Here is a 24316-nt window from a genome sequence, read left to right as displayed (position 1 = left end):
CAGGCGTTAGAACATTTAGAAAATCAACCTAACCTTAGTTTAAACATATTCATTTATAGTGGATTGGGAAACCAGTTTTGCAATTAATGATAATCCCTTTCCAATTTGTGGGGAATCCTTAAGGGACTGGAACCTGTATTTTTTACATTATTTTTCTACGACTATAATGCCTAGCATTAGGAAGACGCTTTATCTTCTTCTCTTATAAAAAAGAAGATGTGGTATGATTGCCAATGAGACAATTTTTCACAAGAGACCAAAATTACATAGAGATTAACAACTTTAGTTCGCTGTACTGCCTCCAACATTGAGTACAACCCATACAGCATAGTAAGTAAAATTAAAAATGGACATTTGGAATGTGTCAAAGAGACAGCAACAAGACCAAAAATCAGATTACAGCCAAAAGGCCACCAATGGTGGCAAAATAAAATTAAAGCGATTAATAAATGAATATACAAAGTACATTACATACACTAACTATTTATTATCATTTGCAAGTCATACAGGTGAGAGGTTAAGCTAACTACAAAACCATGTTCAATCCAACATGTTCTACATAAGGAAATGCCTGTACAATGTCAGGAATACCACCGTTGTTATCCGTTCGTTTAATGTGTTTAACTTTTTGATTTTGGTATTTGATAATGAACTTTCCTTTTTGAATTTTCCACCGGGTTCAGTATTTTTGTGATTTAAGTTTTCATTATATTAAACTTTAGACGATCGTCTGCCCGGAAGCAAACCAGTTTAAACGTGTTGGTCTTAAAATCCAATTATATATATTCACAATTTGAAAATATTAATATATTATTTTTTTGTAATGAAGTTAAGTAACATTTTGTAGATTACAAGCAATTTCGTGTCAAGTAGTTCGAAACAAAGTTCTCTACAGCAAATTAGATTAGACAATTGTTATACAGATTACAGGAAACGGGGTTTTTCTAACATTTGTTGGTGTCACTTTTAAGGCAATTATGCATATAACTATGTCAGTTACACATGAGAAATCGTCATACATTGGAAAAAGATGGGATACATCATTCTGTAGTTTTCGCCTGCGATCAATGTACAGTATCATATTACCATCATTGATGTTACAAACGGTTAATGTTAAACATAGCAAATATGTTTCAACTCAGGTTATTCCATATATGACCACCACAAGCAAGAGTATTTATTATTCACTTTTTCAAGTGAATTTTGCAATTGTTTTCAGTTTCTTTGAAAATTAATTTAAAATAATATATGTTTCTTTTAGAAATTGCGTTAAATTTAGGATGTACAAGTGGAGATCCGGCTACCAACTGCGCAGACTCTCTTGCAGAATGCCGAAATGATGGAACTGGCCTATTTAAATGTTTATGCCAAACAAATAAATTTGAAAATAAAGGCGGAACATGTGCTGCACGTAAGTCATTTTGAAAGCACCATCCAGACAGAAATTTAATGGATAAATAATTACCATTTATTGTGCATTAGTATGTGTCCAGTTCTATGCATGGCGGCAACTATTTTGTTTCATTTATAATTTCCTTTAAATGTCCCGTGTCTTGTATGGTAATTATCCAAGTGGACGGACGCAGACTTTTCATTGTATTCATTACCTCGAAATATTTTGCATTGTAATTTACGACATACAATTAGTTTGAATTAAACAAAAGTAATTGATATTAAATTGACACGAATAGCAGTGCTGACTATCTTTTATCAGTTGATTTTATGGTGTACTACGACATGACAGTTATTGTATCGGAGTGGCTGATTGTTTAAAAAGAACGTGGACATGTGTATATAATTCATTCACAATTTCAGTTGGACTTAATTTACCATTGATTACTAGTTAAATAACGTTGATAGATCATAACGATAGAGAAGAGTTGAGGACACGTAAAACCAGATGCTCCACAGGGCGTAGCTTTATACGACCGCAGAGGTCGAACCCTGAACGGTTGGGGCAAGTATGGACACAACATTCAAGCTGGATTCAGCTCTAAATTTGGATTGTGATTAAATAGTTGACACAGCATAGGTTTCTGACACAGAATGAATGTGTTCTAATGAACTTAAAATTTTTAATTTCTCTTAGAGCAATTCACTAAGCTGTTGAATATTAATCCTCTCAAAAAAATGTTTGAAGAAATTTTCTTTTTATTTATGAAATTTCAAATGAGAAAAATTGAACCCATTTTTTAAATCACATCCCCCTTTCCCTTATTCCAAAACTAATCTCAATTAAAATATTCTAATGGAATTTGCAACAATTACTACTCATTTAAATACATCATAAAATATTAAGATGTAAAAAACTACTTGTTATCACTGAATGGTAAAGATTATTTAAATTTATCAGTTGGTAGTAAAAAGTGAATATACATTGTATATTGTATATAACAAAGATTTAAGTTGATTCTGGACAAAGAAAGATAACTCCAATTAAAAAAAATTCTTGCTATTGCACAATAATGTGCAATATGATATGTCTTGCTTACTATTCTGGACAAAGAAAGATAACTCTAATTAAAACAAAATTTGGTATTTCACAATATTGTGAAATTAGATATTTCTTGCCATTGCACAGTACTGTGCAATTGAAAAGACTTGCTATTGCACAATACTTTATATAATAATTTTAGATCCTGATTTGGACCAACTTGAAAACTGGGCCCATAATCAAAAATCTAAGTACATGTTTAGATTCAGCATACCAAAGAGGCCCAAGAATTTAATTTTTGTTAAAATCAAACTTAGTTTAATTTTGGACCCTTTGGACCTTTATGTAGGCCAATTTGAAAACGGGACAAAAAATGAAGAATCTACATACAAAGTTAGATTTGGCATATCAAAGAACCCCATTTATTCAATTTTTGATGAAATCAAATAAAGTTTAATTTTGGACCCAGATTTGGACCAACTTGAAAACTGGGCCAATAATCAAGAATCTAAGTACATTTTGAGATTCAACATATCAAAGAACCCAACCGATTAATTTTTTGTCAAAATCAAACTAAGTTTAATTTTGGACCCTTTGGACCTTAATGTAGACCAATTTGAAAATGGGACCAAAAGTTAAGAATCTACATACACAGTTACATTCGGCATATCAAAGAACCCCAATTATTCAATTTTGATGAAATCAAACAAAGTTTAATTTTGGACCCTTTGGGCCCCTTTTTCCTAAACTGTTGGGACCAAAACTCCCAAAATCAATACCAACCTTCCTTTTATGGTCATAAACCTTGTGTTTAAATTTCATAGATTTCTATTTACTTATACTAACGTTATGGTGCTAAAACCAAGAAAATGCTTATTTGGGTCCCTTTTTGGACCCTAATTCCTAAACTGTTGGGACCTTAACTCTCAAAATCAATACCAATCTTCCTTTTGTGGTCATAAACATTGTGTTTAAATTTCATTGATTTCTATATACTTAAACTTAAGTTTTTGTGCGAAAACCAAGAATAATGCTTATTTGAGCCCTTTTTGGCCCCTAATTCCTAAAATGTTGGGACCAAAACTCCCAAAATCAATACCAACCTTCCTTTTATGGTTATAAACCTTGTGTTAAAATTTCATAGATTTCTTTTCACTTTTACTAAAGTTAGAGTGCGAAAACTAAAAGTATTCGGACGACGACGACGACGCAGACGACGACGACGACGCAGACGACGACGCCAACGTGATAGCAATATACGACGAATATTTTTTCAAAATTTGCGGTCGTATAAAAAGGACAACAATTCAAACATAATTTGATCATAATCATAAATTGACCAATTTACACGAAATAAAAATATCTTGATAACGCGGGGCTGTTCACTACTAGAAATACAAATACAAGCGTTATTTTAGTGAATACGCTTTAATACCTTCATATATTGTTTTACTTTATCACATTTTGAAACAAAAAAGAGCCGTAGCTGACCTTCCTTTTTGATTTAATTTACGAAAATTAAAGCACTAGTACTAAGACGTGACTGGAAAAATAAGATATGTTTTGTCATTGGCGTATGAATGTTGATCAAAGTTAACGTTATTCCTAAATGAGGGATGTGGACAAATAGACTGAACAAAGATACCTTTTCAATTCCGTATAGTCAGGTTGTATATGTTCTTCTGACATAACATTATAGTTTTATACAAATATACATGACAGACAGAAAAACCGGATGTTTTACGAGTTTATCTGACACTATTTGTGCTCGTTTGATTTTCTTTATAAAACATTCCTGTTTGAAATATTTCAATATTTTATAAGAAATTATGCAATGATAGATACAGCTGTATAGACAGATACTGTTTTATTATCATTTACAAATTCAGAAATTGGCCTGGATGGAGATTGTGATAATCTTGATTCTGCCGCAGATCAATGTAGTGTCACCAACACCGAATGCAGAGATGATGGTGCAGGATATAAATGTCTATGTATCACAACCGACTATTCAGATGGGAGCGGTTGCCAAACAAGTAAGACTTAAAATATTAGCATGTTTATTATGTTATTTGTTACTTTTGTTTAATTTTAAAATCAATACTTGTTTGCTCTAAAAGAAGGACGTGCATATATCTATGTGTTTCTGAATAAACGTTGAAAAACGACCAGTTGATAATGTCTAATGGATTCTTATGTCATACTTCTGAATATTAATGTTTGTTTACGCCATGTTTATTTGACTGTGATTTTGTTGATGTGTGAATTGATCACTTCTGCGTTTAAATGATAACGTGTCAGATTAGTAATTGGAAGTAAAACGGCTTATTTTAAAAAAAAAATATTTTGCTCTTTGCCGTTATTACAAAATTTGTTTTGTCACTACACATTTTCATTTACGTACATGTAGTAATTATTCAAATGCAAACGATTTATAAACAGGTTGAACCTTATCCAGGTTTAAAAGTATTTCATCCTTATTTAAGGGGACGACCATTTGATATTCTGGGGGGGGGAGGGGGTAGGAGGATTTGTTTTTGATCGGTTATTTGTTTTTGTAAACTAAGAGGACAGATTATTCATTTTGTGCACTATTGAAGCAAGATTTTTCATTTTAATTAAAGCAAGGGACTGATTATTCATTTTCACAACTATATTAATGATATTCGAAAACATACAATTTTTGAATGATTTGTTTATTATAAATGATACATGTATAGTCAAGTCATTAATATGCATCATTTTAATCAGAATTAATCATCATCCTCTGCAGAAATGAGTCTTTTATATTCCCAACTGCATATACATGTATTGGATACATACATAGTATTAAAGTTTGGTTGTAACGCCTCTTTTAAAAGTATTGGCAAACATATTTCACCGAGCGGAGCGTTTTGGAGCCAGTAAAGGCCCAAGAAGCTATAGAACAAATGATGCAAAATCATGCTTTCTGAGTGTTCCGAAGTCCCTTTCATAATCTGAAAATGCAAGTTTTGTAGTGTAAGACTTAAGTTTCTAGGGACAACATCATAAGACCAATGTGCATGATAAAGTAAAAATGGAATTCACATAGTTAAGTCTGTGGCTGCTGTTTTTTTTTAAACTCATGATCAAGTTCATAACAAAATTACTAGATTACAAAAGGAATGCAACACTAACAGAATACAGAAGGGCAATCAATGAACAAAAGACAAATAAATAAGAAATATTGATCCCGAAAAATCAGGGCTACGTCTGAGGGAAAACAAAATTTGCTTCTTGCAAGGCACTCGCTGTGAACAAAATTTGATATGGAGACAAGCGTTTAGTTTGAAATTTCCTACATGAAGCATTTAAAATATGTTAAAATAAAAGTGAGGTAAGGTTTCCTGAGACAAGATACCTCAATTTAAATAAAACCAATTTTCAGATATATCAAGTATATTTAAATTATATTTTATACTTTTATTATTAAAAAATTTGGGAAGTGTGTCGCGATTATTTTTTTTGGGGGAAAAGATGAATTTACGAAGAATCTGGTGCCATCTCATACTTTCGATTAGACCTGCTGAGTTATTTATTTTTCATACATTGCCAGTCAGGTAATTTATTTTCTACCACAGAACAAATCATTTATTTTTGTGATTATCATGGCTGAGTTATCTATTTTCAAAATCCTCCTGCCCCCACCCCCACCCCACCCCAGAATATCAAATGATCGTCCCCTAAGATATATTCGTGTCTGTTACATTTTGTTGTTATTTGTTTTATGTCGCTATATATATATATATATATATCTTCATGCCTTATATATCATGTACTGTAGTACGCCGCTAGATTAAAACTGACGTGGAAAGGTAACATATGGCCACCGAAAGCTCTTTTTTTGAGAGCCCAGGTGGTCGTGTGGTCTAGCGGGACGGCTGCAGTGCAGGCGATTTGGTGTCACGATATCACAGTAGCATGGGTTCGAATCCCGGCGAGGGAAGAACCAAAAATTTGCGAAAGCAAATTTACAGATCTAACATTGTTGGGTTGATGTTTAGACGAGTTGTATATATATATATATATATATATATATGTCCTTCCATGGCCTTCAAAAAACTAAGTTTTTATTGAAATATTCATGCTGTTTGAACACATTCCAAATATTTATTTTTTTATTACTGCTATTAATTTAACTCTTACATTTTCAAACTCAGGCACACAATGTATGCAACAAGAGCAACGTTAAACAATTAGAAAGTAACAAATTGATCAAAAACTTTAAGAAAAAGAGAGGGAAACTCTCTTTCACTACAGATAAAACAAGACCTTTTCACCACTTGTTAAATAAGTTCAGGATAGCACTGAAGAAGAAGAAGAAAGTTTTCAAAGAAACAAGCATCTTAAAATGTGAAATTATTGCTTTACAGAACTTGTCTTTGGTGCCGCTTGTTCTGCCTCAGATCAATGTGGTGTAGCTGACACGGAATGTACAGATGATGGTGCTGGAGCTACTAAATGTCTGTGTAAAGCCACACATTATGAATCTTCTTTAACCTGCGTACTCAGTAAGACTAAGAATATAACCTCTATGTGTTACCAATTACTCTTGTGTGTCAATCCCAAACGACTAAAAATTGTTTTACCTTTTTTGCATTTATGTATTAAAATAAGAAGTTTTTTTATGATAGCAAGGAGGCAATTATCCACCAGAAGTGGTTATTAGTAATTATAGGCAACAGTAGACTGGTATTCAAAAATATGTTTTGGAGTTTGAATATCCTTTTGGTATCTTTCGCTTCTTATTTTAGAACGATAACTAGATAAAATGCTTATGTGATTCTGATGCCATATTGCTTGAATGTCAATGTTCGTATAAGTGGTACTTTTACTTAAGAGAAATGGATATAATTTGGGTGCTTCATTTGTCACTATTTGTGTTCCTTTTGTTAATATAGAAACAACACTTACTGTATCACTATTTCATATATTATATAATATTACAGAACTGGTATATGATGCACCTTGCACGGCCTCGGATCAATGTGGGGTAGCAAACACGGAATGTAGAGATGATGGTTTAGGAAATGATAAATGTCTGTGTAGCTCCACCCACTATGAATCATCAAGCAATTGCGTACTTAGTAAGATTAGAAATATAATTACTTGAGCCAACGAGGGGTGGTGAAAAAACATTGACTACCCATGACTGTCTTCATCTCCGTTTATCACATACTCAAAGTTTACCAATATAAGTTTCGATTCAAAAATAGCCACAAAATAAATACATTGACCACAAAACTAATCCAAATAAGATTTAATCTATTGTAATATTCTAAAATATATTTTGTGGCAGAAATTATCAACAAAAAATATAATATCTTGTTTGACATTAAAACACTTTAAAAACAGTGAATCAAGATTTCGATGAATTTTACAATGAATGATTGTGTTACGAAAGTTTTCTCACTAAACAAGTAGATTTTTTTTTTCAATTTTCACAACGATTGGGAATTGGATATCCCTTCATATCAGCTCGAGTCGTTTAATTTCAATATCATAATAAACGAGCATTATTTTTATTATTACTATTTACTTTCAATAACGAAAGTTGAAATCAAACAGTATTCAATTCTCAAGAGTGTATAACCAATTTCTCTCAAAGTCAACACTAATTCTGTGTAAAATGGATTGAACATAACAGAATGACTTCATACTTCACTTTCTGGCGTCAAATTTTAACATCTGACATTTTAAGACTTTTTAAACTCTACAAAATATGATAACATTTGACAAAAAGAAGATATCCAGGTGAAAAGTCTGAGTGATTTGTATGCTATTGCAGAAATATCACATCATAGCTGTTGCTATGGACGGAATGCACTTCATCTTATCATTTGAAATCTATTAATGACCTTATAAGCGGCCAATAAAAATGTCGCTATACCATCTCCTGATGCTGAACAAGCCAATAAAATCAAAACAGTTTTCATATCACTTTTACGTATCGATTTCCGTGCAGTGTGATTAGAGAACTATCACTTCATGTAACATGTGTAAGAAATAGAAAACATGCCACAACCATAAAAAAAATACATTGATAAGCTGTAGTAATATTTTCATTTCAATCAATGAGTACTACTTTCGAAACGCTGAAACAATCTGTAAACGGTAAGGATCGGAAACATATTTCACCTCACTTTACTTATCATATGGCCGCCGTTAGAAAGACGTCTGTATTTTCAGATTCGCAATTAATGTCTTAATACCAGTCTAAAAAAACTTCATTCACATTTTAAGAATGAACATACATGTACTGAGGGATTTGATTTGGATTAATATTCTTTTCTAGAAATTGAATTGAATTTAGCATGTACAAGTGGGGATCCGGCTACCCACTGCACAGACTCTCTTGCAGAATGCCGAAATGATGGTACTGGCGCATTTAAATGTTTATGTCAAACAAATTACTTTGAAAAAAACGACGGATCCTGTGCTGCACGTAAGTCATTTTGAAAGAACTCTTCAGACAGATTTAATAACTTTTATGCAAATACAGTTAATGACATTTAGCTAACTTAACCTCTCATTTGTAAGACAGTAGCTTCAAACTCCATTATATTGACAATACTGATCCGTGAATAGATAAACAGACACAATAGGTAAAAATGGCCAACATAGAAGTACAGCAGTCAACATTGTGTCATCATATTAATCACTGTAACAACAGTGGAAAGTGGAAAGGGATTAATATAAGTTGCAAAACTTGTTTCCCAATCCACTATAAATAAATATGTTTAAACTAAAAAAACTGTAACAACAAACAAAAAGAAGCACAACAAAGCATCAAATTTAAAACCTCATTTTGCTTTTAATTTATCTAGTATATAATATCCACTCATATAATGACAGTCTTGATTTACCAGTCATATATATACCAGACTTATTAAATTTACCTCTTTTCAGTAACATTAAACATTCTAACTGTCAGTGCAAAACACCATATTACCAACCAAATTCTGCATATTGTGTAATAATACAAATTGCAATTTATTTCTAATAAATAATTGGTTGATGCCATGTAAATGCTTAATAATGTGTTATGATAAAGAATAGTAATTTATTTTCAATAAATGTTGTTGTTATGCCAACCGAATGTTGCATATTGTGCTAACTAATTTCATGACATTATGGAAATAAGTAATCCTGTTATTAACTATTTTTTCTTTTGATCTTATGTTTGAACCATGCTGGTTATGGATGAATAGATTCATTGAAGATAACGATTTAACTTGTCAAGATAATCAGATTATTTAATGTTGTTTTTGGTAAAACATTTAGTTGTATATATCTGTAAATGACATACAGAAAATTGAATGTTTCATGAGTTTATTTGTTAATTTTTTCCCCAAAAATTGAAAGTTGAATTAATGTTAACGTCGTTAGAACTTCGGCATCCTATATACAACTGTGTATGGTTATACTTTGATTTTATGAAAATTTGGATATAATATTTACAAATTACAGAAATTGCTTTTAATGAAAATTGCGACACCACGAATACTGCTGCAGATCAATGTGCTGGAAGCGATGTGGAATGTAGAGATGATTCCGGAACGGATACGTGCCTATGTAAAACCACCCATTACGACGCTTCAGGCACTTGCACAACTAGTAAGACAAGAAAGACATAATAATTGTTTAATAATGATATAGCATGTGTCAATTTTAATAGAATAATCCATAATATTCGTGTTTGTTCTACCAAGAGGTGAATATATAAGACTGCTTCCTGAAATCAACTTTGAACACCGACAAACGACTAATTCAAAGTTTTAATTGGATTATAATTTCATATTTCTTGAACAATAAGCCGCGTTCCTATTAAAGAAAAACAAAGAATAATCATCAATGCCATAAAAAAAAAAACACACACACACACACAAAGCAACGGAACAGCGCTTCCCTTACTGTTCTTTATCTCACAGTCACACAGTAATGATCCGACTTTTTCAATGTTCGTGTCTTGGTGTTGTCTGATCACAAACAGGAGCCATAATCGACACTGTGTGAACGCCAAATAAGTGAGTTCTTATCATCGGATATTGCTCCTAAAGGCAGCCTTCCCTTTTCTTACAAAAAAATGATTAATACCCTTTCGTTTTTCTTTCGGATACCTCTATGCCTTTTCTTCTATAAAATGTTGTTTTCACTTCATGTGAAGAAGTAACCCATCACGCAACAAAGAATTCACATCATATAAAGAAGTTATCTATCATGTGATGAAGTATGCATATCATGTTATAGTGTTTTGTCATGATGAATGCATGATGACGTTCCATAAGTCTTATCTCAAATCATTGACTTACTAAAGTCAAATAAATGCTCCATATTCTGTTAAGACTTCATTAAATTTTGGAATCAAATAGAGCACTATATGACCTTCATTTCTTTATTGTGTAACACATCTAAGTACATGTACTTGTATTCCGGCGGGATTGAAATATATATTGATCATTGACGTACAGCGGATGAAAGCGATTCATGGTAAACGTTATTTACAGATGAGATTCACGGATACATCGACTTATAAAATATACCGATCCTATTTGCCATTGGATAAAATTATACAAGTCATGTTATATTCATATAAAACCGTTTATTGTATAGCAATATAATATTTCCAACAGAAAGTAACCAAATGTTATCGTGCAATAAATTCTAATATTGCACTAGTGCAATAAATCTTCAAAATGCATGACGTCATCAATGACAAAATCTTAGTTTAAACCAATTTTTACTTTCAAATATTATATTGCTATACAATAAAAGGGTTATTGCATGAATATTGGGGAATATTGTCCCTCGTAGAACATATATTGCACTCGCAAGCTCGTGCAATATAAAATTCTACTCGGGACAATATTCCCCAATATTCATGCAATAACCCTATAATACAACAGAGAAATGAATTGTCGACCCCTGTTCCCTTTGAATTTTGTTTAAAAAACATGGTTCAATTAGTTAGTACTTTGTTAGAACATTGTTATTCTAGATAAAACTGTAACAACTACCTTATTTGCTTTTAACGATATTTACAAATTACAGAAATTAACTTAAACGGAGGTTGCAATGTGGCTCATACTGAACCCTGTGCCGATGCCAACTCGTATTGTAAAGATGATTCAGGAACTAAATGTTTGTGTCACGACACTCACTTTGAAAAAGGAGGAGCATGCACACTCAGTAAGACTTGAAATATTGTTTGTCTTTTCTTAGATCTTCAAAGAAAGAGGTGTATATATGTACTGCAATTTCTTTGAACACTTATTGATAACATATGTTTCTTGGATTCTATTGTCAAATTTCTTGAATAACAATTTTATTTTAAGCTGTGACCCTGACATAGTTGTGAACAAGTATTTTTCTTTTAGGCTGCGTTGAATGAGTTTAATTGTTTTGCTTTGCTTTGTTGTGTTTCGTTTCGTTTCGGTTTGTTTGTTTGTTTGTTTGTTTGTGTTTTCATTTATTTCATTTTAATTTTAATTTTATTTTTTTGGGGGAGAGGGGTTTGTGTTAATGGAAGTACCGTGTAATTGCTGTCAGTGGTATATAAACTGCGTACCAATTTAAAGATATTTGTAGAATTTTGGTTTTTAGTTATTTCGTATTCAGTTTTGAGGATTAAAGTTGTTTCCGTCATTGCAAATTTCATTTATATATGTTTAGAAATAAATCTGTTTTATTAATACCTTATTTGAAATCAATATATCCAATTTGAGATTAGTTATCTTTGATACTAGTATAGTTCTTCGCTTGTTTATGTTGTTATTTTTTTGTTGAATTCACTTTGTTTGGTAACAGCATTCTTAACCAAGGGACAGCTAAAACATATGCGTTTTAGAGGCAATAAATGCAAAAGATTGTTATTTTCAAATATGTTTACACCATGACACACACCAATACTACGCATATCGCACAGAAAAAACTCAGTTCAAAAGAAGCCCGGTGTCAGAATAGGTAACACAAGAAATTAAAAAAATGACAATGATACGTAAATTAACAAAGGACTACTAGCAGTTACGGACATGCCAGCTCCAGACCTCAAATAAACTTATTAAAAATTATATTTTCATAATATGAAATAAGAATATCAAACACATTCCCTCCCGTTAGGGGTTTAGTATCATACCATCATAAAATATACGAAAAGAACATAACCCGCATTATGCCAAAAATTTGTTTTAAAAGAAACCTGATTATTTCGAAGGAAAGACTGTATCAGTGAAAAAACATGTAATAGTAAGGCCAAAATATGCCATCTTTGATGACCTGCAGGCAACAGTATCGTAGCTATATCCCATCTTATTATGTTTGTTTCAAGTTTTTTGAGCTTTTGAAGTGAATGACGACAATTTTGTCCTTTGAAAAGAATATAATCATGAAAGATTGAATGTGAAATACCGGAACATATACTAGTAAGATGTCTGTATGTTAATTTACATTTACGAAAGATGTCCTTGCACCGATGATAAAATTTAGTAAATGTTTTGACTAGTAAATTGTTTTACTAGTAAATGTCTTGACTTATATATGAATAATGTCCTGGCACTCAATAACACATATTTTAGTGCGTGATTGCACTTCATATATCCCAGTGAACTAACTACGATTAAGGACATTATCGTAACTAAAATGACTAATTATTAGCGTTATCCTTTCCTTATGTTGATTGAGGTCTTCAAACACAAAGTTATAAAACACATCTATAAATGTGAAATACAATGTAGTGACTATTTTGAATTGTTATTGTTCATTAATGTAAACTTTTCTCGAATGACAGCTTTACTTACTATAAAGGCACATACATTTATCTAGTCTGTAGGGTTAATGTTGAACTCATGTTGTCCTTGTGTTGGATCACTGAAATTGACGGAAACGCAACACTCATGTTTTGTTTATTTTTTATTGCAGATATTCATCCAGATGTCTCTTGTTCTGCTACAGACCAATGTGTCACCAATGCTGAATGTGACTCCGCTGATACTAATACATGTGTGTGTAATGCAGGTTACACAGCAACACCGACCACCACTCCTACCATGTGTAAGTTGATAATCAATTGTAATAAAATTGGCAACATCAGATCCAAACAGGTCAACATGGTCAATATCGCCGTTAAACTTATCATTTTTATTTTATCATTTTTATGATCTATTATTTATCAGTAATATATGAGTAGCCACATAAAAGTATCAAGATAGAGTCTCTTAAATGTTTTATATCGCTTAAATCAAGAGGACAATGACTTAAATACAGTTACAATTTTATAGTAGCGCAAATTTAACGATTGTTTCAATCAAGCGTTAGTGGGTCTTAGGTACATAAAGTAGAAGAAACACGCGTTTGGCATACTGAATTCCATGTATTTTACCTTTGTTGCGCTTATACGGATTTTTATTTTTTCGTATTCCGAGTTTTATGATACATGCTGTACTTTGTTTTATCATTCTTACCTAATACACATTATATAAAAAAATTGTATACATGATTGGTTGGCCAAAATGGCAAGAAACACGATTACGACTGTCGTAATAGCATAACGTTTCGTTTATTTGGCGTGTATTTCCCATACATGTATACAACAACCGTCATGCAGTGTGTGTAATTGAATTAACCGTCTTCTTGATTTAGAATTTTCCGATTTAAATGTATCATAATCAAACTTGATGGTTTAAGTCACAATTATCTAGTTGATAAGATGTAACAAAAATAATATTTGTTTCGTAAATTAATTCGCGAAACAAGAAATACGCAAATAATATGTGGTCCAATTTAATATTTCTTCTAACGAAATATTAATTTAAATGACTTAGATAAACTCATTTTTATTCATGTTTTTCCTTAAAACTTTTTTCAGGCAGCAGCAATGGTGAAGTCAAATTGTCGACTCTGTTATACATATACGTGGTACCAATTATTGTATCTATGTTTTTTCTTCTTCGATGAATGCTTATTCAATAATATTTTGATGTGTATGCTGTTTGTAATATTGAATCTTATTTATAAAATGAATAGTGTATTGGTACCGTATATGCTTATGTTCATTGTGTAGTTACTGTTTTATTTGTGAGATTCTAAATTTGTGAAAAGTAGTAAAACTATTGTAACAGTTTTAAATTTTTGTATTTTCTTGTATCTTTATTTGGTGTTTATGAACCAAAAATTGCTACTGTCATAACATAAACCAGACCTCGTGTTCCATAATAGCAGTTTATTATATTTGGCTGAGTTAAATCTCTGAAAAATTAGCAGAAAGCTGGTGGGGGATAAACGTAAATGAAAAAAACAATCCAGCTTTAGACATACATAAGTATTTGACATTTAGAGATAATCATAGTTTCAACTATATAAAGGTGTTCATATAAAAAAGAAGATGTGGTATGATTGCCAATGAGACAACTGTCCACTAGAGACCAAAATGACACAGACATTAACAACTATAGGTCACCGTACGGCCTTCAACAATGAGCAAGGCCCATACCGCATAGTCAGCTATAAAAGGCCCCGATATGACAATGTAAAACAATTAAACCAAAAAACAAACGGCCTTATTTAAATAAAAAAAATGAAAGAAAAACAAATATGTAACACAAAAACAAACGACAACCACTGAATTACAGGCTCCTGACTTGGGACAGGCACATACATAATGTGGCGGGGTTAAACATTTTAGCGGGATCCCAACCCTCCCCCTAACCTGAGACAGTGGTATAACAGTACAACATAAGAACGAACTATAAAAATCAGTTGAAAAAGGCTTAACTCGTCAGATGGTCAAAAATACAAGTGGACGTGGACGGGTACTTGTACATCCCGACAACAAAAAAACACTAGGAACAGACCTGAGAGTACTCGCAGTTATCTTACTAGTTCAAAGCCACTAAAAACTAATAAAATAATCATGCATCTAAGACTAAAATATCAATCCGTACACATGCATACATTATGTCAAGCTATAAACTCATAAATTTACACTTGCCCAGCTGCAAAACGTCCTGACAATCTCTAATTGTTTGATAACATTTAGGACATTGGTATAAAATGTAAAGATAACAGTTAAATTTACATTATGAATAGATTGCGTTTTGCTAATTACATTGTGCATTAATGATTATAAATGCAATACACAATTCACTAATAAGATTTACTTAAGTTTTGAGAGTCGCAATAGAGGCACCGTGGAAGTGAACCGCATGCAACGAAACTAATAATTATAACGTCATCAAATGTTATTAAACCTTTTTGCTTTTGCACCTTACAGCGACGTCATATCGCTGAAGCCATCTTTTTGGTTGGATTTTGAAATGATTTTTTTCCTTCAACTTTGAGACCCAATTTAGCCCTAATTTTTTTTGGGGGAGGGGGGGGGAAACGGTACTATTTATTCGGCCATAGGCCACAAAACTAGCATTTTCTAAATTTACCACTTTTTATAATAAAAAACCTGGATTAAACAGTTATGCGTGGTGTTGGTGCTTTATTGTTCTGATTTAAAAGTTGAAGCCAAATAGTATCATGACAAACTTTCAACGGAGCTTGGTAATATTGTCCATGCCCATCGTAATTGTACACCAAATTTATGAAATTTTGTCTTTTCGAATAATTCTCTAGAACATATTTCAATAGGTTTCAAAATGTATATTGTAAATATTCACTCTGTGGTTATTCATAGATAAATAAAAAAAAAAATACATATTGCGCCATTATATCCAACCATAGCGCTCCTAAGTTGACTTCCTTCAACTGGCTTAGGTACACAAAAGGCCAACTATTGCTGGGGAAATGTAACAGTACCGTTTTTCCTTTAAAGGCAATCTGATTCCCTTTTGAATTTCGGAGAGTATAAAATAATTTTTTGCACCAAACTCGGGAAAATTTTATTTACCCCAATTTCTGGAACGTTTGTTTTATGTTACATGTATCCGGAAATTGAAGTCCGTCATATTCGGCAATGGACATTTGAGCGCATTGACAGGACATTTGAGCGAAAAAAAAAGGACGTTTGAGCGCCAAAGTATAGGACATTTGAGCGCCTAAATTTTAGGACATTTGAGCGAAAATAAGAATAAGCGTAGGACATTTGAGCGAAAACAAGTCTTGGATAGAGAATTGTCTTATTGGCAATCATACCACATTTTCTTACGAATATAGTTCATTAAATGAGGAGTTTACCAACAAAAAGATTAAAACATATTTTAATTGTAAAAAACAAAGCACTAAAAACAAAGCACAGTCATAAAACAGGAGTTTACCAACAAAAAGATTAAAACATCTTTTAATTGTAAACAAAGCACTAAAAACAAAGCACTGTCATAAAACATAAAACTCGGCAACGGCATTATTTACAAGTCTGTTCGGGCTTGGAACTTATATCCCAGGCTTCTGACATAAAAATCCCTCGTAATTTCCTGCTGGCAGTATTTCGAATGCAAATCCCGGAGATTCTGTTCCTTCTCCTTTTCTGTTCGGCTCTGCGGTGCATCAATGTTCAAACTCCGAATTTTTATGTAAGTCACAGATTGCAATTTGATAATAGTGTCAAGGAAAGTATAAATTGATGGATGACTGTGATAGAACTGCTCGTTATAATGGGCATGAAATGATTCGGGCCCATTGTTAGTACGTTTTAACGAGGATGGAACTTCGGCCCAGAGATGAGGGGGAAATAACGATTCATCTGTTATATAAGTATCAGTCAGGTAATCTGCAAATTCTATACAAGGCTTGTCGTTAGGTACAACGGCCATAAAATCTTCTACGAAACAGTCGGCTACTTCGTCTGGAGCTAAAAAGGCTATCCCAAAAGTATTAAGATTTCAAGTGCCAAGGGACATTTCACTTAATAGATATATATATAAGAATTTTAGAACAAAGAAAATTTGCATAGCCAATGAATTATAGTAGAATTGATTGGTAAATAGAGATCAACTTAGGATTTCACTTACATAAACCAGCCAGAACCGGTCGAATTACTCGGGTGTGAAATAAAATAAAAAATATTTATAACTAAATCTTACTTTTTTTTCTTACTTTTAAAAAAAAATCTTAATTCGTGTAAAATTATCAGGGAAAATTTCGCTCAAATGTCCTGTCTGAAAACTCAGGTAAGGTTAATATCCCGGCGCTCAAATGTCCTATGAAGTCGGCGCTCAAATGACCCTATGTGCTTTTTTCTTTTTCGCTCAAATGTCCTATGCCCGTCATATTTTACTGAGTTTGGTGCAAAACATATTTAAAACACCTAAAAGAAAGCATCTAAAGGAGAAATCAGCTAAACGTTTTAATAAAGCAGTAAATTCGCTATTACACTTTGACTGTAAATATAAGTTCGGAGTTATGACGTCGCTGTCAGGTGAAAAAGCAAAAAAGTATAACAGCCTATCAAGACGTCATAACTTTTTGGACTAGCAACGAAACATATTGTTTAAAGTGACATGTGAAAAACTATGTCACTGCTTGAAATGCAATACGTCTGAAATATTTTTATTTACCTTCTTCATCAGCTGATGTCCATGGTGGTGTTAAATTTGCTGATAACTCTTTAGTGGATTTATTGTTCTTTAATGATGGTTTCTACCATTCTTGTGGGGTTTTGCGTTATAAGAAAAACCTAATAACAGATGAATAGAAACTTTGATAGATAACAAAAATGATCAGAAAATTCAATGAAGCGGCAATTGCTACAAAAAAGTCAAATGCTGCCGATGCGGTTAGTAGATTGTCATTCTTCATAGGAATAATTGACAATGAGTCAGAATTGTTTTACCATTAGGTTCTTTCGTGATTCGACCAAAAACTAAAAATTTACAGAAATCTTAACAGAAAAAAATTACCAACAGTACAATATAAAAAAGTAATTGTGATGAATTCTATTCTTGTCTATAATGTTGGGGAGAGTTCATTTTTTTAGCAACACAGGCGTGTTAGAGCCTTTAGGTTTGAATTACCAAACGTCAGGTTTACATTGTAAGTGCGCTCTATAGCTAATATGGAAGTAAAGAGATGTTGACTTTTTTCAGAACGAGTCAGGATAAGGTACAGTTTTGAAATGAAGTGACTGCCAATCTATTGAGAATAAGAACAAAGATGTCATTAATGCTTAAAATTACAGAGATGATATGGGGTATCAATTATTGACACAAAACTTAGAACATGCACAGCCCAAAAAACCAAAGATGCACTTTTATTTCTGTTCCTTATCTCAAACTCACTATAATTATAACAAAGTAAGATGTGATATGATTGCCAATGAGACAACTCTGCACAAAAGAACAAATGATACAGAAATTAACAGCTGTAGCATGTTTAGGTCACTGTACGGCTTCCAATAATGAGCCCAACCCATACCGCATAGTGAGTTATAAAAGGCCCTAAAAAAATCACAAATGTAAAACAATTCAAACAAGAAGACTAATGGCATAATAAATGTACTAAAAAGTTCACGAAAAACAAATTTGTAACACATCAACAAACGATATCCACTGAATTACAGGCTCCTGACTTAAGACATGCACACACATACAGAATGTGGTGGGGTTAGACATGTACATAAGCGGTATCCCAACACTCCCCTAACATTTGACAGTGTAACAGTACAACAAGAATGAACTATAAAAATCAGTTAAAAAAGACTTATCTCGTCAGATGGATAAAAATGGAAATATTGGACGTGGCTTGCTACTTGTACATCCCAACAACAAAAAAGACTTTAAGTACAGATCTAAGAGTACTCGCAGTTACTGACAGCTAGTTCAAAGCTTATAACAGCTAAAAATCATGCATTTCAATTATTAATCAGATTGTATCTACATGACACTCTTTGGAAACATTGTCGAACTTAGATGATCGAGAAAGGAAAACAGTTCCTAGTGACATAGTTATTATACATAATGTTTTTAATATGTATATCATATCAGGTTAGTCGTATTCGACTGGCAAGAGATCGTGTCTAACCTTACGACAACACAAAGACGAAGAAGAGCCACGAATAACTTAATTAAGGAAGCTATTATGCGTGGTTTTTGTAAATGATAAATCAATATTGGCGAATCAACGAATCGTGAAAGCGGACACTTTCGACGAGCAAGAAGAGAAACCGTCTCTTAATTACTTAATTAATCGCCTCTGATTAATGTCTATTTATTGTCACGTTATCTCCTTTGATTTGACAAAATAACTGCAAAGTCATGTTTTTCTCAGACAATTAAATCACTACAAGTAATAGCTTTTCTAAAAAGCTTGCCGTATTTTAGCTGATTATATTGAGATCAGTGGTTTGTGAGTAGTTTATTTTTATTGGAATATTGCACTTCAAGCAATATGAAAACATAGCGCTTTTTTTCTATTTATATGTTATTTTTGTTGTATTAATGGTGTACCCGTGTTATAATGGAAGGAGACTTTATAAAATTGAGAATGGAAATGGGGAATGATATTATAATAATATGTATTCTGTGTTTATAATCAACTTGATAAAAATAGCATATAACGTAAACATACTTTTGAGGATTACTACTTGACAAAATGGACAACAACAGGAGGCAGTGGCGGATCCAGAGGGGGACGTAGAGGGATACGCCCCATCCCCCCCCCCTTTTGCTTGTTTTTTTTTTAATATAATTAATCATACTAGACTATGTGAACTTAGCCATTTCCTGTGTACTCTATTATGTAATTTTTATGCGACAATTCTTTACTTAAGAAGATATTTTTCGCCATAATTTACTGATTGTCAAAGTCTTATGATTCGCAATGGTGGAGTTGACCAGTGCTTCGAAAAACATCGCTCAGCATTTTGAAATTCAAATTACAGTAACACATTGCTGAAGCTGAGGATGACAATCATGACACCTTCAAAGCGACATAGGTTTAAGCAAGAACATATTGACTTCTATTTCACTATTCCACCAAACAGGAAGTAATACTCTATAGAATATAACACTCTCATGAAAAAAGTTCCATGGCAATATTATATACCTACTAAAACATGTTTAACCCCAAACGCCATTGTCATGATTGATATGGACTGTATAAAATTGCTGTTTGGTGTGAACCAAGCTTTGCGTTGAAGACCAAACTACAACCTTTAATAGATTACTTTTTTAAATTGTGACTTGGATAGACATGATAGACAGTTGTCTTTGGTACTTTCATGTATATGAGATCCAGTAATATCTATCTACAAGATTGAGAACACATTTTTTTGTAATAAATTTAAAACATATTTAATTCTGTAATATCTGATATGTATCAGTTATTTGTGATTTTTCATTTGATGTGTACTGGTTCTCTCTGGTAATGCCAGTATCAGCATGATTAGTTGTGATAAAAAAAAATTTGGCAGTTGTCATGTGCAGGTACACCACATGTGCATCTTCTTTCCCGTCTCATTTATAAAATTGTGCATGATATTTATCACAGAAACGCACCAGTATTTTGGTGAATGAAACACTTGTCATATTAAATTAAAAGTCAGAGGTTGAGTTAGAGGGTTTTTCTAGAGGCCTGGGCCACCCCTTTTGTAGGAAAAATTTTGTTGTTTTTATAGGGAATTACTGAAGCATGACTGAAGTTGGCCCCTTCTTAGGCAGTCAGTGGTTTCCGATTATGAAAATTTCTGGATCCAGCACTAAAAGTTTGAGTAAAGTTAGATAACAATTCAATTTATGACAAATTATGTTGAAATTTGCACAGATAATGAATGAAAAATCTAGTAAATTAAAAAATAGCCACTATTATTAAAAGCTTCCCTTGCTTATTGACAAGGACATATAATATCCTTCATGCTATTCTGATCTGAGTTTTTATTCATACATACATGTACATGTAGTCTGGTGCTGTTCCAAGTAGTCTTCTTTTTTCTGTTTCTTGAGAAGTATTTGTTTTACCTGTTCAGTCACTGTAAAGTGTTACAATTCATATTTAAACGCAACACATAAATAGTGACCAAAAAGGTATGGCTATCACACGAGAAGCTAGAAAAAAGTAAAATGTATACATTTTAAACATTTTTGTTGGACCATGAAAATGTGGTATATAGATAGATATGCATAGATAGACCATAGAACAAATAAGCAAAAAAATTCAAAGGAGATGTACATGCAAGATGAATTATGAAAAAAAGAGCCATGGCCAGGGGCCCTGGTGCTGAACAGGTAAAATGTTTGCATTGACAATAAATATAGCCTTTGTTAGAGGTGACCCAGGTGGCTTTTCTCTAAATCAGCTATAATATTAAACATATTTCTGGGCCGGGTTGAAAATAAATGAAAATGACTTTGAAAAAATCTAATAGAAATACACCAAATTTGGGAGACATCTATTAAAATGTTTGAAATAATAAGGAAGTTGACAAGAACTAAGCTTTTCCAGATAATTTACAGACTATTGGAATCAGCCTATAAAAGACTCTTTGCCTTCTGAAATGTTTGCTTATACACTGTGCTTTCCTATAATGATTTAAAATCAGTGTGATAGTTTTCATGAAGAACACTGAGCGTACAGGTACACGATAAATGTTGTGTTACATGTATCTACCCAAATAAGTAAAATATAAAAATTCTTGACTTCTAAATCCAGTGATTGATCTCCTGATTTTATCATTTACATCTTATCACTATCATGCTCTATGCAGATGCTGTGTGGAAAAAAAATTGACTTACCAGTATGCTTCTATCCATTGAGTTGATTTATTATTAATTATTTTGCTTTGAATACACCTTATAATATTGCTACAATATGTTTATGTATCTGTCCGCCATTACAAACTGTACATGTACATTTTTGTACATTACAAATATTCCATGTAAAAATTTGATGTTTTAATACAAAATATATGATGCCACAATGGAAAAGTACAATAAGTGGGAGTGGGCGACTTCTCCAGTCATGTGTCAGTGATTCCCTACATTATCAACCAAATAGTAATATTCATCATGAAAAAATATACTAAGTGTAAGATCTGATGATGTGAATAAATTGAAATCAGACATATCAAATGAAATTTTCAGTGCTTTTGATATATTTATGGGCAATCTGATGAGTTAAGGTAAGCCTTTTTTGACTGATTTTTATAGTTCGTTCTTATGATGTACTGTTTATACATGTACCACTCTCCAAGATTAGGGGGAGGATCGAAATCCCGCTAACATGTTTTACCCCGCCACATTATTTATGTATGTGTCTGTCCAAAGTCAGGAGACTATAATTCAGTTATTGTCGTTTTTTAATGTGTTACATATTTGTTTTTTGTTCAATTTTTTTATATAAATAAGGCCGTTGGTTTTCTGGTTTGAATTGTTTTACATGTCATAGCAGGGCCTTTTATAGCTAACTATGTTGTATAGGCTTTGATGATTGTTGACGGCCGTACGCATACCTGCCAACTTTTGAAAATGCCCATGGGGGTTTCAGCGCGCGACAACAATTTCAAAAGTTACAATTCTTTGGGACGACTATTTTGCACGTGCTTTTTTGTGGTCTAGAAAAAGTGTACGGTGACCTATACATTTTTTAGTTGTTAATGTCTGTGTCATTTTGGTCTCTTGTAGACAGTTGTCTCGTTGTCAATCATAGACATACATGTGCCACATCTTCTTTTTTATAATGACTGCTAATCACCAGTGTGTACATACTGGGACTATTATGGTCCAACAACCCATTGGCGGATCCAGAATTTTATAAGTGCAGGCCCACCAAATTTCCCAGAAAAGGATGGCATGCCCCCCTGGCCCCCTTCTTAATCAGTCTAATGACAACTCCAAAGAATAAATCATCATGTAAGAGTACATCAAAGATCATCAAACTGTCTACCCCACATGCAAACATCTTTTTGGGAGTTCGCTGTGTTGCAAGTTTTTTGGGTTCGAAGGATCGTATAAATGATTGCCTTGGGGGTCATTGTCAAATATAGAGCTGTGCATTGTAAAACGCTAACTTATATAATTTGCAACAGCTGACACTATAGTATCCTATAGTGCACTGAAACCCTTGCCAATAACAATACCGTGATGCTTGGTGTATGCTTCTTTGCACATATTGCTCACCTTGTAGTCTTTGTATTCTTCTAATCAGTATCGTCGGGTTTGTTTATTTACACCAGAAATCAATGAAGCGTTGAAAGTGCTTGAAACGAAATTACATCTTCGGTAAATTCCGTGATACTAATTTTTTCTAATCAATATGTCAAAGCAATGAATAATAAATGGTTATTAGTTTTATACATAGAGCATACGTTTTATGTATTTACTATTTAAAATTTAAGCTTTCTACGAAGATATCTAACACAAAAGTATCTCAATCATTTAACCGTTTTAATACGCAGTGTAAAGTGTATATTATACACGTTACTGTTCTATTTTTAGAGAATAGCAAAAATACATAAATGTACAGTTTTTTTAACAAAATAGCAACATAATTTCAAGATTAAATCATCACATTGTCACATGATTATATAATATGCACCAAATTGACAGTTTGTCGTGAGTTATCATCATAACTAATCACTGTGGCAAATGAACACTTTATCATAATATGAACCTATCACCTAGTATCATGATTTCAATCCGACCCCACTTACGGACGCGTGGAACATATAATGCATGTCACTCATTTATAGCCAATCAGACGTTATAATGAACTTCATTTCCCCCAGAATCATTCCGGAAACAGCCACGAAGAAGCCATTAGATAGTATTTATAACCAATGAAATAACAGAAATACCGTAAACAGATTTACCCGAACCTGACGTTTAGCCTCTGACTAATCAGACCGTATCACCATGGTGATACGGTAACTAGGCCATGAGAAACTAGCCCCTTTACTCTGTGATTTTGTTACTTACTTGAGTGCTTCAG

The sequence above is a fragment of the Mytilus trossulus genome, chromosome 7 (genome assembly GCF_036588685.1).
Source record: "Mytilus trossulus isolate FHL-02 chromosome 7, PNRI_Mtr1.1.1.hap1, whole genome shotgun sequence".
In the NCBI taxonomy this organism is placed as follows: Eukaryota; Metazoa; Mollusca; class Bivalvia; order Mytilida; family Mytilidae; genus Mytilus; species Mytilus trossulus.
The sequence above is the reverse complement of the archived record's forward strand: the minus strand, read 5'-3'. Positions refer to the sequence as shown.